Genomic DNA, 15,749 nt, shown 5'->3' with positions numbered 1-15,749 from the left:
TCTGGAGTTCTGGGATTACAGGAGTGCTCCACCACCACCCGGCTGGTGTCTATACTCTTATTCTCAAATTCAGATAAGGTTTTATCTAGCCCAAACTGGCCTTGAACTCTCTATGTAGTTGAAGCTGAGCTGCAATTCCTGATGCTTCCTCTGTCTCCATCTCCCAAGAGCTGAGAGTCTAGGTGTGCACCCCTACTCCCAGTTTATAATCTTCTACTAACAGCATTAAAGGAAACGTGGTCTTGAGTAAAATAAGGCAGGCACAGTCAGATACCAAACGGTCTCACTCTTACATCGATGTCCTTGAGTTTGAGAGAATGGTGGTCACTTGAGGCTGGGGACCTAGGGGAGAGGATGGCCAAGCCTGTGGGCACCTAGCCAGAACTAGATAGAAGAAATGCGTTGTGTGCTATTGCACAGAGGGAAACTATAGATAATAACAATGTAAGATATATTTCAGAAAGGCTAGGAGAAAAATTGGAATGTTTCCCCACAGAGAACTGATCAGTATCTCAGGAGATACACCTGCTTAGATTCAAACGTGTCTACACAAGTTGAAATAGTTGAAATACCATATGGTGTGCACTAAATGAGCACAATTTTTATGTCAATTAAAAAGACAGTTTTTGAAAACATGCATCTGCCCTAGTTTGTCTTCTGTTACTGTGATGAAACACTGGCTGAAACTCACTTAGAAGGGCAAGTGGAAGCCAGGGATCTTGGAGGAAGCTAGAGCCCTCTCAAGACAGGAACCTGGAGGCAGGAGCTGAAGCAGAGACCGGAGAGGAACAGTGATTTCTGGCTTGTTATCCATGTCTTGCTCAGCTACCTCTCTTATCCAAACCAGGACCAAGGATGGCATAATCAACAGTGCCCTGGGTTCTCCTACATCAATTAACAATTATAAAAAGTACTCAACGGGGCACGCCTTTAATCCCAGCACTCGGGAGGCAGAGCCAGGTGGATCTCTGTGAGTTTGAGGCCAGCCTGGTCTACAAAGCAAGTTCCAGGATACTCCACAGATATTTTTACAAGCCATTATGACAAAGGCAATGTCTCAATTAAGGTTCCCGTTTCTGAGGTGACTCTAGGTGTGTCAAGTTGACAAACTGGGTGTCTTGACAAACTGGTAATGCACACCACCAATAATCTCAGCACTTGAAAGGCAGAGGCAGGGAGATTTCTGCTAGTTCAAAGCCAACAGAGTGAATTTTGAGACAGCCAGAGCCATCAAGCAAGATTATGTTTCAAGTGTCGTAGATACCATATACTTCAGACTCAGGGCCAGAAGCCTCTGAGCTGGAATTGACCTGAAATCCTCCCCCCTGAGAAGTAGCTTTCATGGTACCAGAAGGCACTATACAAGCTTCCAGAGGAGGGAAGCAACCTACAGTCCTATCTGGCTATGACACCTCTGAACCACAACAGCAACCCACGTGGCACAATAACCCTAAAGGTGCAATAATGGTATACACACCATAGTGGTAAGCACAGCTCTTTAATTGGGCTGAAGACCTGCTCAACAAGAGTACTAGAAAACTGGACAACTACCCAGAGTTAGTGAAGTCATGGATCCTTAAGAGAACCTGTAACTGCCACTTTCCTAAACCAGCGTAATCCTTAGCTATATTCTAAATATCTGTCCTTATATGCACAGACAAACATAGCCCTCACCTCCCATCAAGGAAACTTCTTTTTGCAAAAGACAGAGACCATTCAAGAAAATCACAACCACCAGGTGGTGGCGGCACATGTCTTTAATCCCAGCACTCAGGAGGCAGAGGCAGGCGGATCTCTGTGAGTTCGAGGCCAGCTTGATCTGAGAACCAGTTCCAGGGCAGTCAAGGCTACACAAAGAAACCCTGTCCCGAAAGACCAAAAGAAAAGAAAAACACAACCAGTCAAAATACAGAGCTATAGAGCACAGTCCATTACAACATTACTCCATAACCTAAGGCTCAGGGTTCCCTGTGGAAGCGGGGGTAGGAAAAAAATGCAAGAGCCAGAGAAACAAGGAGTTTCCTGTGAGATTGTATCTCCTAGAAATGTCAGAAGCTAAACCCATTCACTAGCATGGCTACCTAGACAGACGCTGAACAAGGACAACAATAGACATGTTACTATGGATGGGAGAAAGCACAGAGGCCGCAGCCCTACATAAAGGACTCCAGGTAACTAAAGAATGCTGAGAGAGGAGAAAGAGTTTCTCCAGGGAAGAACACACCAGCTAGCTTTCCAATACCAACTGGAATTTTTTTGTATTCAGGAATACGTGTGTGTGTGTGTGTGTGTGTGTGTGTGTGTGTGTGTGTGTGTGTATGTATGTATGTAACGACAATTAATGACAAAAGAGGCCATGAATTTGAATGAGAGCAAGGCATGGTATACAAGAGGGTTTGGAAAGAGGGAAGGGAAGGAGAAAATGATGTAATATTATAATATCAAAAAAATTGAAAAATTGTAAGAAAAATTTAAAAATCCTCCCCCAAAGAAAGCAAGAAAACAAGGAAAGGAGGGGGGAAGGAACAAGGGAAGGAAAAGAAGGCATTCAAAAAAACTTCAAGGAAGCTTTGGCACTCACTGCCAGCCCCACCCTCTCATCCATCCCTAGATAATGACAGTAAACTTGCTCTAGAGTCTAGACCCTTCCAGCCCACATTCACATCCTTTTCCAAGTACCCCTAAGCAGCACAGGGATCCAAATGGGGAATCCTCAAATTTACCTCTGAGTGGAGCTGCACATGGGTTTCCAATTTCAGGACATGCAGCTAAACTGGTCTCTGAAGTGACCTCACACACTCATTAGCTGGGCCTGAGGATCCTGTCCCACACAGGCACACCAACACTTGAGTCAGACTTCCTATTTCAGGCACATTTTTTCCCCCTCGGAAACAGGGTTTCTCAGTGCAGTTTTGGTGCCTGTCCTGGATCTTGCTCTGTAGACCAGGCTGGCCTTGAACTCACAGAGATCCACCTGGCTCTGCTGGAATTATAGGCATGCACCACCACCACCCTGCTGGGGCACATTTTAAAAAGTGAGACACACAGTGTTTGCAAGTAGCTCCTTCAACTGGAGGAGGGGCCTGCACAGTATGGGACATCCACAAACACAATGCAGCTCCTCCAGTTCAAACTGCCGAACCACCAGGGTAGGGAGAACCACCAGGGTAGGGAACCGCGTGGAAGTTCCTCAAACACATGATGCCAGGTAAAGGGAGCCCCACCACAGTCTGTGCAGTTCCATTAGCATGGCATTCTGAGAAGAGTAACATGGAAAGGTCACAAGGACAGCTGCGCTCCTCAGAGCTGGAGCAAAGGAGCGTCACAGCACAGAAAGAGGAGGGAGTTTTGAGGATGATTGACACATCCTAGGTCTTGATAGTGACATAGGACAGTGGTACAGAGCTGTCTGCATTTGCCAAAACACAGGGTAGCACACACACATACACACACAAAGTATAAAAGAAAAAAGCGTACCTAGGATCACAAACTATGATAATATCAAAAGTTAGTAAAGGCTCGCAAGATGGCCAATCCTGGTGACCTGACTTCAATCCCTGACCCCACGGGCCACAATGGAGAAGGCAAGAAGTAACTCTTGCAGGCCATCTTCTGACCTCTACATAAATGCCATGGCCCATGCCCTCCTCCCATTAATAACTAAATATGAATAAAATATAGCAAAGGCTTGCAAGATATTTAAAGTGTCTGCTATATATTTCAAAGCACTGGTATCTAGTATGAGTGTGTGTATATATGTATATATAAAGCATTCCCCAAAGTCAATAACAAAAGACAAACAGCCTCCACTGCCAAGTGAGTAATAGATTTTAAAAGCTATCTCCATAGCAGGGAACAAAAGGGATGATTAATTTGAAGAGATTCTGCATTTCACTCCTAAATCAGGTTTATTGAAGAGAGGGTTTTAAGACGAGAATTTACCTTTGTGTGTGTATGTGTGGTTTGTTTGGGTTTTTGTTTTGTTTTATTTTTGTTTGTTTGTTTGTTTTGTTTTTCAATACAGGGTTTCTCTGTGTAGCTTTGCGCCTTTCCTGGATCTCGCTCAGTAGACCAGGCTGGCCTCGAACTCACAGAAATCCACCTGCCTCTGCCTCCCGAGTGCCAGGCGAGCACCACCACCACCTGGCTCTGTTTTTTGTTTTGTTTTGTTTTGTTTTTTGTTTTTTTTAATTGACTTGTCTCCTATGTTCTCTGGTCAACTGCCACCTCTGTGTCCCACCTCCCCACCAGTTCCTCAAATAGCACTTCAGTATCAGTGTCTTTATTTCCTGTCAGCCCTCCCTGCTTATATTACATGTTACAACAATGTTACTTTCATGTGCTTTCTTGTTTGTCTCCTTCCCATGCAGTAAGTCCCTTAAGTATCAGTACCATGCTGTCTTTGGGCACTCCTGAATACCCCAGTCCTGCCCAGCCTTCAGATTACAACAGGCATCCCTAATCAATCGCTGATAAAGAGAGTGAAGACAATCCCCATAGACTTAGGTGTAGGGTGGTGCAGGCCTGTAATGTCTGCAATTGGGAGGATGGGACAGGAAGATGGTGGGTGTTTGGTAAGCCTAGATTTCATAATGAGTTTGAGGCTAGCCTGGGATACATAATAAAATTTTATCTGAAAAAGAGAAACCAGAGGATTCATGTGATAGAGATAAACATGTTGGGGTTTTTTGTTGTTTTTTGTTTTTTGGTTTTGTTTTGTTTTTTTTTTTTTTTTTGAGCTGAGGATCGAACCCAGGGCCTTGTGCTTGCTAGGCAAGCGCTCTACCACTGAGCTAAATCCCCAACCCGATAAACGTTGTTTCTAGCACGTAACTCACAAAATGTTTTTAAAACATATTGGTTGGGGTTGGGGATTTAGCTCAGTGGTAGAGCGCTTGCCTAGCAAGCGCAAGGCCCTGGGTTCGATCCTCAGCTCAAAAAAAAAAAAAAAAAAACCACATTGGTGGATCACAGGGACAACTTCACATGTCTCCAGAAAACAGCAAATTTATCTAAAATCCTAAAAATACTTTGATGCTAGAATATAAAAACCTTAGCCACATGACTGGCCAAAGAAAGAAAAAAAAATCAATCTACATAACAGTATTTATAAAGCTCAGCATCCAAGTGGAAAAAATCAAATCAAAGGAAAGATTAAACAATGAAACAGCCACTAAACAGAGATATTACTCAGCCAATAAGGTCAGATGCATAGTACATATCTAACAGTCAGGAATGCATATGATTGAGCAGTAACAAAGCAAGAAGCCAGCAGCTGAGCACACACAGGGTAACTACAGCTACCTAAGAAACAAGCACTAGCAAAAAGACAAAACCATCATAATACTGATTATACTCAACTCAACTGAAGAAATTTTTCAATTTTGCTGTGTGTGTGTGTGTGTGTGTGTGTGTGTGAAAGAGAGAGAGGAGAGAGAGAGAGCAGGTAATCAAATCCACACAGGGCCTTGTCCATGACAAACATGTGCTTTCCTGCTAGGCCAAATCCCTAACTGCAGAATGATTTTTTTTTTTTTTTTTTTAAATAGAGTTTTCCTCTAACCCTCCCTATCCTCCCCAGTGGTGGTGGTGGTGAGGGGCTGTTTCCTGGGGCTCAAACTTGGGGTCTTGGGAATGTTAGGAAAGTATTCTATCACTGAGCTATCCCTAGCCCTCCTTCAGATTCTTACAGTTAAGTTCATACTTCTTTGATGGGAGAAATTTAATTCCCCTAATCACAGCTGTATCCACCAACAGTCCAGAATCCCCAAGTCAGGTGCTTGCTCCTGAAGCCTACCTTCCGGATGCTTCCGAGTGTCTTACTAAACATGAAACTTGGAAATTGTCCCTTGCTGAGATGCTTTTCAAAGGTCCCATTCCAATGGCCTCACAGCAATCAGCCTGACCACTGGTGACCTAGATAGTGCCCCAGTTTCTTACGTTTCCACAGACATCTCACTTCCTATCTCCTACCCTGTGACCCAGAGATCTGGCTGCTCAGTGGTCAGCCCACTGCTTCCTGCCAGAAAGGATCCCACTAAGACTCAGGACATCCCATCTCTCCCTGTCCTCGGCCAGGCTTCTCTGTTACAGCAGGTCCATGGCTATGGTCCCATGCACCTGCCTGCCTTCTCCACACAAACTTATCAGCAGTTACCTTCACTTTCTTTCTTCTCTCTCCTGGAAGATTTTGTTTGTTTGTTTGTTTCGCTTTGTTTTGTTTTGTTTCATTATGTTTGAATAGAGTCTTCTACATCCCAGACTGGCCAAAATTCAGTACATAGCTGAGCATGACCTTGAGCACGACAGCAGATCCTCCTGCCTCTACCTCCTGGGTTCTGGAATTACAGGTGTGCTTGGCTGTATACACACAGCATTGGGGGTCAAGCCCAGGACTTCCTGCATGACCAATAAACAACCTATAACTGAGCTACATCAAGCCTCCTGGAAGCATCTTGAAGTAAGGTAAAGTTTCTTCCCTTTGCAGAAGCCCATGTCCGCAACTCACACTGTCCTTGAATGCCTCCCAGACCTCCGACCTGTCTCATAGAAATATCACTCAAGCCAAGTATACTTTTAGTTTTCCCAGTAGTCACAATAAGAAACAGATTAAATTAATTTTAGTAACATATTACATTTAACCCGATATCTAAATTTGTTGCCCTTTTGATATCCAATCAACATTTTAAACTGTATTGTTCACATTTTATATCCCTTTTGGTTGTGCATTCAAGAATCTTCTATGGCCGGGCAGTGGTGGCGCACGCCTTTATCCCAGCAATCAGGAGGCAGGGGCAGGTGGATCTCTGTGAGTTGGAGGCCAGCCTGGGCTACAGAGTGAGTTCCAGGACAGGCTCCAAAGCTTCACGGAGAAACCCTGTCCCAAAAAAACAAAAAACAAAACAACAAAAAAAAGAATCTTCTATGTATTTAACAAAGAGCACATTCCAAGTTCATTTCAAATACTCTGGACACAAGGCTACTGTGCTGGATGGTGGAATTTTACATGCTGGGATCTTCAGGGAAGAGCTAGCAGCCCATTCCTGTAGCCTCATCCATAGCTCACACCCTAGAGAAGCTCTCACAATGCTTGTCTACTGGCTCCTCACACTCCACTTCCAGCCTCAATGTCCTTTCTTCTCGGCACCAAAGCCAGTGCGCTGATTTCAAAAGCCAAGTTGGACAGAATCACATCACTGCCTAATAACACTTTTCAATGAATCTCTCTTTCACTGGGTGAAAGATAAGAGCTTACAGTTAGGAGCCCTCGTACATGTATGTAATCTCAGCACTTGGGAAGTTGAGGCAGGAGACTTCCTATAAGGTCCAGGCCACCCTAGGTGACACAGTGATCCTGAACTATACATAGAAATGTGGTCTCAGAAAAAGAAAGAGGCTTAGTATGGTGCTTTGAATAAGAATGGCCTCCACAGACTCACGTTTGAGTGCTTCGTCCATAGGGGACGACACTATTAGCAGATATGGCCTTGTTAGAGTAGGTGTGGCCTTGTTGGAGATATCTCACTGGGAGGGTGGGGGGCTTTGAGGTCACACATGCTTAAGCTACACCCAGTATGGCACAGTCTCCTTCTGCTGCCTGAAGATCAAGATGTAGAACTCTCAGCTCCTTCTGCAGCACCATGCCTGTCTGCATGCCGCCATACTTCTCGCCATAACAGTAATGGACTAAACCTCTCAAACTGTGAGCTAGCCTCAATTAAATGCTTGCGTTTAGAAGAGGTGCCATAGTCATGGTGTGTCTTCACAACTATAAAACCCTAACTAAGACAATTAGGGAGTGAGTTCGGCCAATAAGGCGTTTCCCTTGCAATCTAGATAACCTGAGTTAAATCCTCAGAACCCATATTAAAAAAAAAAAAAATATGCGCTGGCAGCCTAGCCTATTCAATGAACTCCAGGCCAATGAGAGATCCTGTCTGAAAACCAACCAACCAACAAAACAGGTGGATTGCACCTGAGGAATGTCCTCTGGGTTGCACATGCACCAATGCACACATATGTGCTCAAACACACTTACATTCAGCCACCTCAACACACACAAACAAGGAGAGCTTTTGCAGTTTATGAAAAGCATGGTAGCACGTGGCTCTCCAGTTTCTGTTTCTGTTACTGTCCCCTGGCTCTCCTCCGGCCGATTTTGCTCTTCTTGCTGCTCCCAAATCTCACTCTCCACCCTGACCTTGGGCCACTGTCTGACCTCTCCCCAGGGCCTAAAATACACAGCCCCACATTAGCACACTGGCTCCTCAGCCTGCATGACAGCTCAGCAGCGGCATCTCAATGGAACTGCTCTACCAAGACAGCATCCTTCTGCAGCCCACTCCAGCCCTCCCGATGCTAATGGTCTAAGCTCCGTGGAATTGTGACCCTCACAGATACTATGTCATTATTATGTGCATAATTCCTTGCCTGCCTCATCTTGCTATAACATAAGTTCAGCTAGCACAGAAACATGTTGGAATAGAACAGGGCCTGCAGTGAACATATCCCAAGTGCATGATAATGAAGGACTGAGTGAGTAGGTATGAGTCTTCAGCCTCAAAGGGTTTAACCATTTACTGGAAAAAGATATACCCTGTCCACCTGAAAAGCAGGCGAGCGTTACAAAGGAAAGTAAAACTCAGAGGAACTGGGAGGAAGTACATTTTACAAGGCAACCACCAAAGAAACAGGATAATAATAATAAACACGGCAAGCAGTACTTACATGGCGTCCACTGTGTACCAGGCCCGACGGGACACATGCTGAGCACCCGCTATTTGTAGAGGGTACTAGGCCCACGTGGCACTGACATCATGCCTCCCCACTCCCTCTCTCCTCCTTTCCCCCCCTCCACCCTGTTGTCTTGTGTGACCTTTATGAAACGGAAGCCATAGGATGGTACGTACTTTTGTCTATTTGCTCTTGCTAGTAGTTCTTTAGCAGCTAGACCAGTGCCTGGCACCCAGCAAGTGCTCAGTAAATGAATGAGTCACTCGAGCCATGCTCGAAAGAGCAGCAAACAGCAGGGCTGATTCACCAGGCAAACAGGCCTGAAGAATAATAAACAATGGCAATGATGGCTTTTACACAAGGGCTCACTTCTGCACTGAGTGCTGGGCGCCGTCCCTCAGTGGACACAACCACCCTGTAGTGTAGCTGAATAAATTATGGCACCATGAGCCTCCCTCGGCTGTATGCAAGCCAGTTTGGCCGCTGAGGTTGCGCCCTCTGATCTCTACACTAATGCTCATGCAGCTGGCTTGCTTTCTTCTCATATCTTATTTCAGCCAGAACCTCTCTTTCCAACGCCGATTAGTGAAGTCACTGGCCATCTCACAATCTGTATTCAGACCCAGAACGGTCCGGTTGCACATTCAAATGCACTCAGAGACCCCAGTAGTCATAAACCTCCATCCCTGTGAGAGTAATACCGTTTGCTAGCTTTGACTGGGGGGGGTGGGGGGGTGGCGGGCTGACCCTAGGTCTTTTGCCCTTTAAGCCTTCTCTCTAATTATCATTTCCTCCTCACAGCAGCTCGGTGCTTCATCAACCCATTTTACACACACGGAAACTGAGGTGACATACTTGCTCAAAAGTAACAGGGATCTACACTCGGGTACTTTTTTTTTTTTTTTTTTGTTAAGACATATTTTGTTTATTTTATGTCTAGGGTTTTTTGTCTGCATCTGTTTCTGTGTACTGAATTGATGCCTGGTGCCCTTAGATCCTCTGCAACTCCAGTTGCAGACAGTTGTTAACTGACATGTGGGTACTGGAAATCGAACTCAGGTCCTCTGGAAGACTAGCCAGTGTTCTTAACCTCTGAACCATTTCTCCAGCCCCTACACCCATTTTCTTTACATGGCCCAGGCTGCCTTTTGCAGCTGGTCGGCTTCCTCCTTTTTAAAATGTCCTTTCCTTGGAGGCAAGGCCTCACTTCCCACCCTGTCAAATCGTTTCACAACTAAAAGGCCATATCAGTAGAGGCAGCAGGTGCCGCTTTCCTTGAAGACAAAGCAGTTTGTAAGTGTGACCTGATTCCCAAAAGGCCCAGAGCTGTGTAGGCACCAGACAGCCTACTCACAAGAAGTTTAAGGTCAATGATGGAAGAGAAGCAGGTAAAATGAAACAGCTTCCCTACCAATCAAAACAGGAGGCCATCGTTTGCTGGTGCTACAGCTAGCTCACTTGCCTGGCATATGCAGAGCTCTGGCTTCAAATAAAAAAAAAAAAAAAAAAAAAAACTGTCGTTAGAGACACAACTTGGTGGTTAAGAGCGCTGTCTGCTCTTCCAGAGGATCTGGGTTCGATTCGTAGCGACCACACAGCAACTAACAACTGTCTGTAACTCTGCAGGCACCTGGTACAAGTGTTGCCCATACATACACAAAGGCAAAATACTTATATTTATAAAAATAATAAATCATTAAAAAAAAAGGAACAGCCTATATATAAACAACAAACCAAAGTAACAGATTTCTGAGATGAAAAAAAGTTGAATGTAGTGATAAACATTGGTTATTCCAGCACTCTGGAGGAAGAAGAAGGACTGGGAATTTAAAACCAACCTGGAATACAGGAGACCCTATCTCAAAAAGCAGAAAAGAAGCTGGGTGTGGCGGCACACGACTTTAATCCAGCACTTGGGAGGAAGAGGCAGGTAGATTTTTGTTAGTTGGAAGCCAGCCGGGTCTACATAGATATCCAGGACAGACAGGGCTACATAGAGACACTGTCCAACAAAACAAAACAGACAAGGAAAAGATGTAATAAGGCTATGGGCTAAGAGTATAGCTCGGGAAGGGTAGAGCATTTAGCTAGCATGCCTGATTCCCTGGGCTGGATCCCCAAAACAGCAGGGAAGAGAAGAAGAGAAAGAAGGAGGGAGAGAGGGGAGGAGGGAGGGAGAGCACAGGCTAGAAGTAAGGAACTCAGGGCTCCAAGACCACACCAACAAGCTAGTGATTTTTTTTTCTCTTGATGATCGGGTGCAGGGAAGACCACCACCATCATTGGACTGATGATGGTCCTATCCGGAATACCACTAACAGACAGGCTGGTGCTCAGAGAGCACCTGGGAGAGAGAAGATGCTTTGGTGATATCAAGGGAGCTCTAGCTTCCATCTGCTGGAAAGTCGACAGTAATTCAATTCAGGACACAGTGCTAGAATGATTTTGGTCACAAGGCCAAGCAGGATGCCTGGATAGAGCTATCTGCTAATGATCATAGGCACTGCCCCAACCTTCCCACCACTCCCCACCCAAGCTCCTGCCCAAGCCCCAGAGACCCCTTCCAAGACCACAGCCCAGAACTCTTCCAGCACTGAACCTTTGTCTTATCCCAGCCTGCTGTGTGTGACAGCAAAGATGGGCAGCTGAACAAAGACGACTACCACTTCTACAGGTCCCTGAGCCAGGTGTGCAGGCTGGGCATACTCAGGCATCCTGCTCAAGGTCAAGGGCCATCTTTTAGTTTATTTTTCACTTGACCTACCTCCTGACTTCTGACCATGGCCCAAACAGCACTGATCTAAATCCCATCAGCTTTGCTACTGCCTGGGGTGATGCCTTTAACCCCCGAGCTGTGTTCCTATTCTAAAAACTGATGATAGCAATAATCCTATCTTCTGGGGATTGCTGGGGGGTTAAAATGAAAGAATATATCTAAAGTCTTTAAAACTAGCCTGAATGTGGTGAGGTACACCTGTGATTCCAAGACATAGGAGGTTGAAGCAGACAGAATATTATTTCCAGGGCAGCCTAGGCTAAAACAAACACACACAACCTTACCCATAAAAAGAATTCTGGACAATGGTTGGACATTCTCTCTTTACAAAGTTGTGGACAACACAAATAAAAAGAATAAGCTTAGCATACTAAAGAAATTGAAAGTCACTGCCATACTACTGTCCTTGTTCCTATTAGTTACTGTGACTAAGTATTGTTCCTTAAATGTCTTGGTGTCAGAAAAGCAAATCAGACCATCCAGGCCCCTTCCAAAGAACTCACATGATCTACAACCATACAGCCTCAATCTCACATCTGGGCTGATCTCCAAGGTTACACGTGGTCAGGCACAGCTAGTATTCTGATTGCTAAACAAAGGATTCACCTTGCAGCCTTCTATGAGACACAGAATTTCTGGTACTTTCTAGAAAGATGCAGACATGATTGTCAGCAGGACTCCACTGACCATGAGCCGATTTTGTTTTGTTTGAATTTCCTGATATTTAGTTTTCCAGACAAGCTTCACACTGGAGTTCAAGCAGGCTTACAGCCAAAGCTGGCTTTGAACTCATGATAATCCTCCTGCTTCAACTGCTCATATGCTAGGATTAGAGGCATGAGCCACCACACCTGGCTTCAAAGGCTAGTCCTTTTTTAATTGATTTGTGTGTGTAGGTAGAAAGGCCGAATGAGATAGAGGATATGCCTAAGCATGCCTGGAGAGGTCAAAAGACAACGTTGGGGAGTGAATTCTCTTCTTCCACCATGGGCTTCAGTCAGTCACCTGACTTGCCAGGAAAGCACTTGTAACCCGGAGCCATCTCCACTGCCTGGCTACTCCACCTTGTTGTTCTGCTCCCCTTTTTGAGTCAATACGCCAACACGGACATTAGATACGCCATGGAAGATAAATCCCAGTCTCATCACAAACTGACATTAGGAAGGAAAATGGGCTGGTGTGGGGGTGGGGGGTGGCACTCAGCAGGGTGGAGAGTGTTATATCTGCACCCAGCCAGAAAAAGAAAGACACAATAACAAGCCAGTGCATGGACAGGCCATGTGGTATCTGAAACATATTGAAGTAGTCATGTACTGGCTTTCAGTTACCACTCTAAAGAACAGGGACCACCACACCGCCAGTGTACATGCCCATGTGAATGGAGCAAACTTCACAAAGCCTTACCCCTAGAGGGAGAGTTAATGGCTGCTGAGGAAGAATCAGTTTTCTCCATGGATGAGTCCCTATTAAGTTACCCAGTCCCCAGAAGTCGGCTCTAAACACATCTACACACAAGCAACATTAAGTGAACTCCACCAGCTATGTTTATAAATACACATGTGTGCATATATGTGTGTGTCTATGTTGTGTGTCTGTGTCTGTGTGTGTTTGTGTGTGTGTGTGTGTGTGTATGATTTAAAAAGAATTATGAATTTGAGAGGGGGCTGGGGGTCACATCAGGAGTTGCAAGGAAGAAAGAGGGATAAATATGATGGAATTCTCAAATATACATATTAAGGAATAGAGTCCAGCAAATATACATAGCCCTCCACATCCCCAGGAAAGGGCTGGCCTGTCCTTGATATGAGCAAGTTCAGGGCCACTCACATAACATGGAAGAGAAGGAAGGTAACTGTGGGTCCAAGAGAGTCAGCAGCTGAGGTAGTACCTAGCCCGGGCAGACAAAAGGTCCCAGACGTGGCAAACACAGGCCTCACAAACCAGGCGGGTAGGCTGCCTGCCAGCCTTCCAAGTTAAAAGAAGACAAGAATTGAATCCATGGAGATGCTCAGAACTCTGCACGCTTTTTGAGAACCAGTCACACAAATCACCAGAAACATCAGAAACAAGAGAAGGACCCTTGGAGCTCTGAAAGCTTCTGCCACGAAAGCAAATCGGGATGAGTCGGTGGTGGTTGTTAAAAGAGAAGAAATTAAATAAAAAGAAAGAAAGAAAGAAATCGATTTCTTCTACTTTTCAAGAGAACCTGGTTTATGCAAAATTCTGCACTCAAGGAAGGTACAGCAGGAAGATGCAGCCACCCTTAACTAGGCAGAACAAGGCAGTCCCTTTACCAGGCACTCCCAGACAGCTGGGGGAGGAGGATGGTCCCCAGCATGACAGCCCACAATGTCCTAACCCAGTCTTGATGCCTTACCAAATCTATTATGAACCTGGTTGAGCCCCAAAACCATAAAACACATCCTCACCTGCAGGGTGTAACCAACACACTTCCAGTACTGGAGAGCGGGCCACGAGGCTTTTCCCAGTCATGAATACCATTTGTCTCTCTGCTTTCCTGACAGTTTTGCTCCTGACAAATCTTGGAGGAAATCCCACTTGGACTTCCAAGGACTGAACACAAACCTTTTCCCACTGGCTAGAGCTTTAGAGGGACTAGCTATGACCACAGGACCGTGGCAACTGAACAAGCCCCAACTTGTCACTGCCCATATGCAAAACAGGCCTGCAACATCCTACCTCATGCTGTTCAACAGACAGAAGACTGCATCCTTAGCCCTCCCCAACACACACACACACACACACACACACACACACACACACACACACACCACGACACACTTCTCCATGGCTTTCTCTAGGCCCATTGACAATGGCCCCTCAAAAGCACAAGAGCAGAAAGAAAACAGAAACCTCACCCTCTTGTCCCTACACCCTCTTAAGTGATGTCTCTACTTTTCTTGATCTTCTAGAATATCCTGAAGTCAAGAGCTCAAAAGAATAGACTAACGCATGCTTGAAAACTAGTAGGAAAATCCATGATGAGTCCACACATGGGCACATGTAGCTTCATGGCTGCGCTTCCTGGAAGTCTGCGCCGCTCTCCCACACCACACCGTGGGTACAGCAGAAAATATTAGCCAAGGAAGGTCCAATCTAGTTAAATCAACAGCCCATCCATACAGAATTAGCACGGTGAGGGTGTGGGGGCCTTCAACAATCACAGGAATGCAATACAAAAGCCGAGAAAGTTTCATGACACAGTTTGGGAGTTTTAGGAGAGTACCTTCTTTCTGCCCCGAGGGGGTGTCTCAGAGGAGGGCTGGCCAAGGATGTAGGGAGCATCACTCGACTCAGACTTCCAGTTTCGCAAATGAGGCCTCCAAACCACATCACCGGCCCCAAATCTGCGCTGATTGCAGGGGGCGTCTCTTTTTTAGACATGAGGAAATAGGCTTTTGATCAAGTGCATAAATCCTGAACTATCTCTATTCAAGGGCCATTCTGTGTAACCTCCCCCGCACCCACACCCCTCACCCCAACCCAAACTCTCTGGCAATCTTCGAGTCTACTGATGAGGAAAAGTGAATCCAAAAGCCCCTTTCCTCTATCCAGACTGTACATCCCTGAGCTCCAGAGTTTCCTGGGGATAAACTTGGAACTTACTGGAGGGTGGTTTCAGCCATGACTCCCAGATCGCCAGGACTGCCAACATCCTTTCCGCGTGAATATCCACTCGGGGGGACTTCGGGGGTGCTGTTTCGCATCCTGGTCCGCAGCTTCTCTTCATCTCGGCCTTGCGGAGCCTGCTCGACCAGCGGGTCCATGTGCTCGGGCGGCTGCACGCGCTCTGCCCGGTGGAGCGCGGGGCTGGCGGGTGGCCCGTGACGTCACGGCGGCTCGCTCCCGACCGCGGGGGAGGGGGGAAGCGCGCGCCACCGGGCAGGCCGCGTGTGTCCCGGGTCTTCTGGTGCCTGAAGGTCCCCGGCCTGTGGGGTCCTGCTCGCCCCTCTACTTGCTGTCCCAGGCAAAGAAAGCACCACGCCTGAGAGGAGAACCTCACGGAGGGGGCATGCCACTGAGGCTGCCTAGTGCCCTCATGGCTCCAGTAGAGAACACGCTCTGTCCGCCCTGGGCTGGGGGTTCTGGCCACACTCACACCCAGGTCCCACGCAGCCAGCAGCCAGCGGTACGCCCAGGAGATGTCAGCTGGCTCCCCTCCCACTGTTTCTAAAACAGACACCTCCTCCCACTTCACCGTGAAGGCTAGCAGTCTTCC

General features: G+C 46.3%; 1 long non-coding RNA gene across 2 annotated transcripts in view; it reads right to left on the bottom strand.

Moving 5' to 3' along the window:
- Positions 1–15,478, bottom strand: part of LOC118597477 — a 221,349-nt gene extending 205,871 nt beyond the window's left edge. For both annotated transcript variants that reach the window (XR_004946819.1, XR_004946818.1), the window contains exon 1: positions 15,137–15,478. This is a non-coding gene — a long non-coding RNA (uncharacterized LOC118597477). The remainder of the gene's footprint in view (positions 1–15,136) is intronic.
- Between the last annotated feature and the right edge of the window lie 271 nt (positions 15,479–15,749).

This window comes from Onychomys torridus, chromosome 16 (genome assembly GCF_903995425.1).
Source record: "Onychomys torridus chromosome 16, mOncTor1.1, whole genome shotgun sequence".
In the NCBI taxonomy this organism is placed as follows: Eukaryota; Metazoa; Chordata; class Mammalia; order Rodentia; family Cricetidae; genus Onychomys; species Onychomys torridus.
Note: the sequence above shows the minus strand (reverse complement) of the source record. Positions and strands in the feature narration are given on the sequence as shown.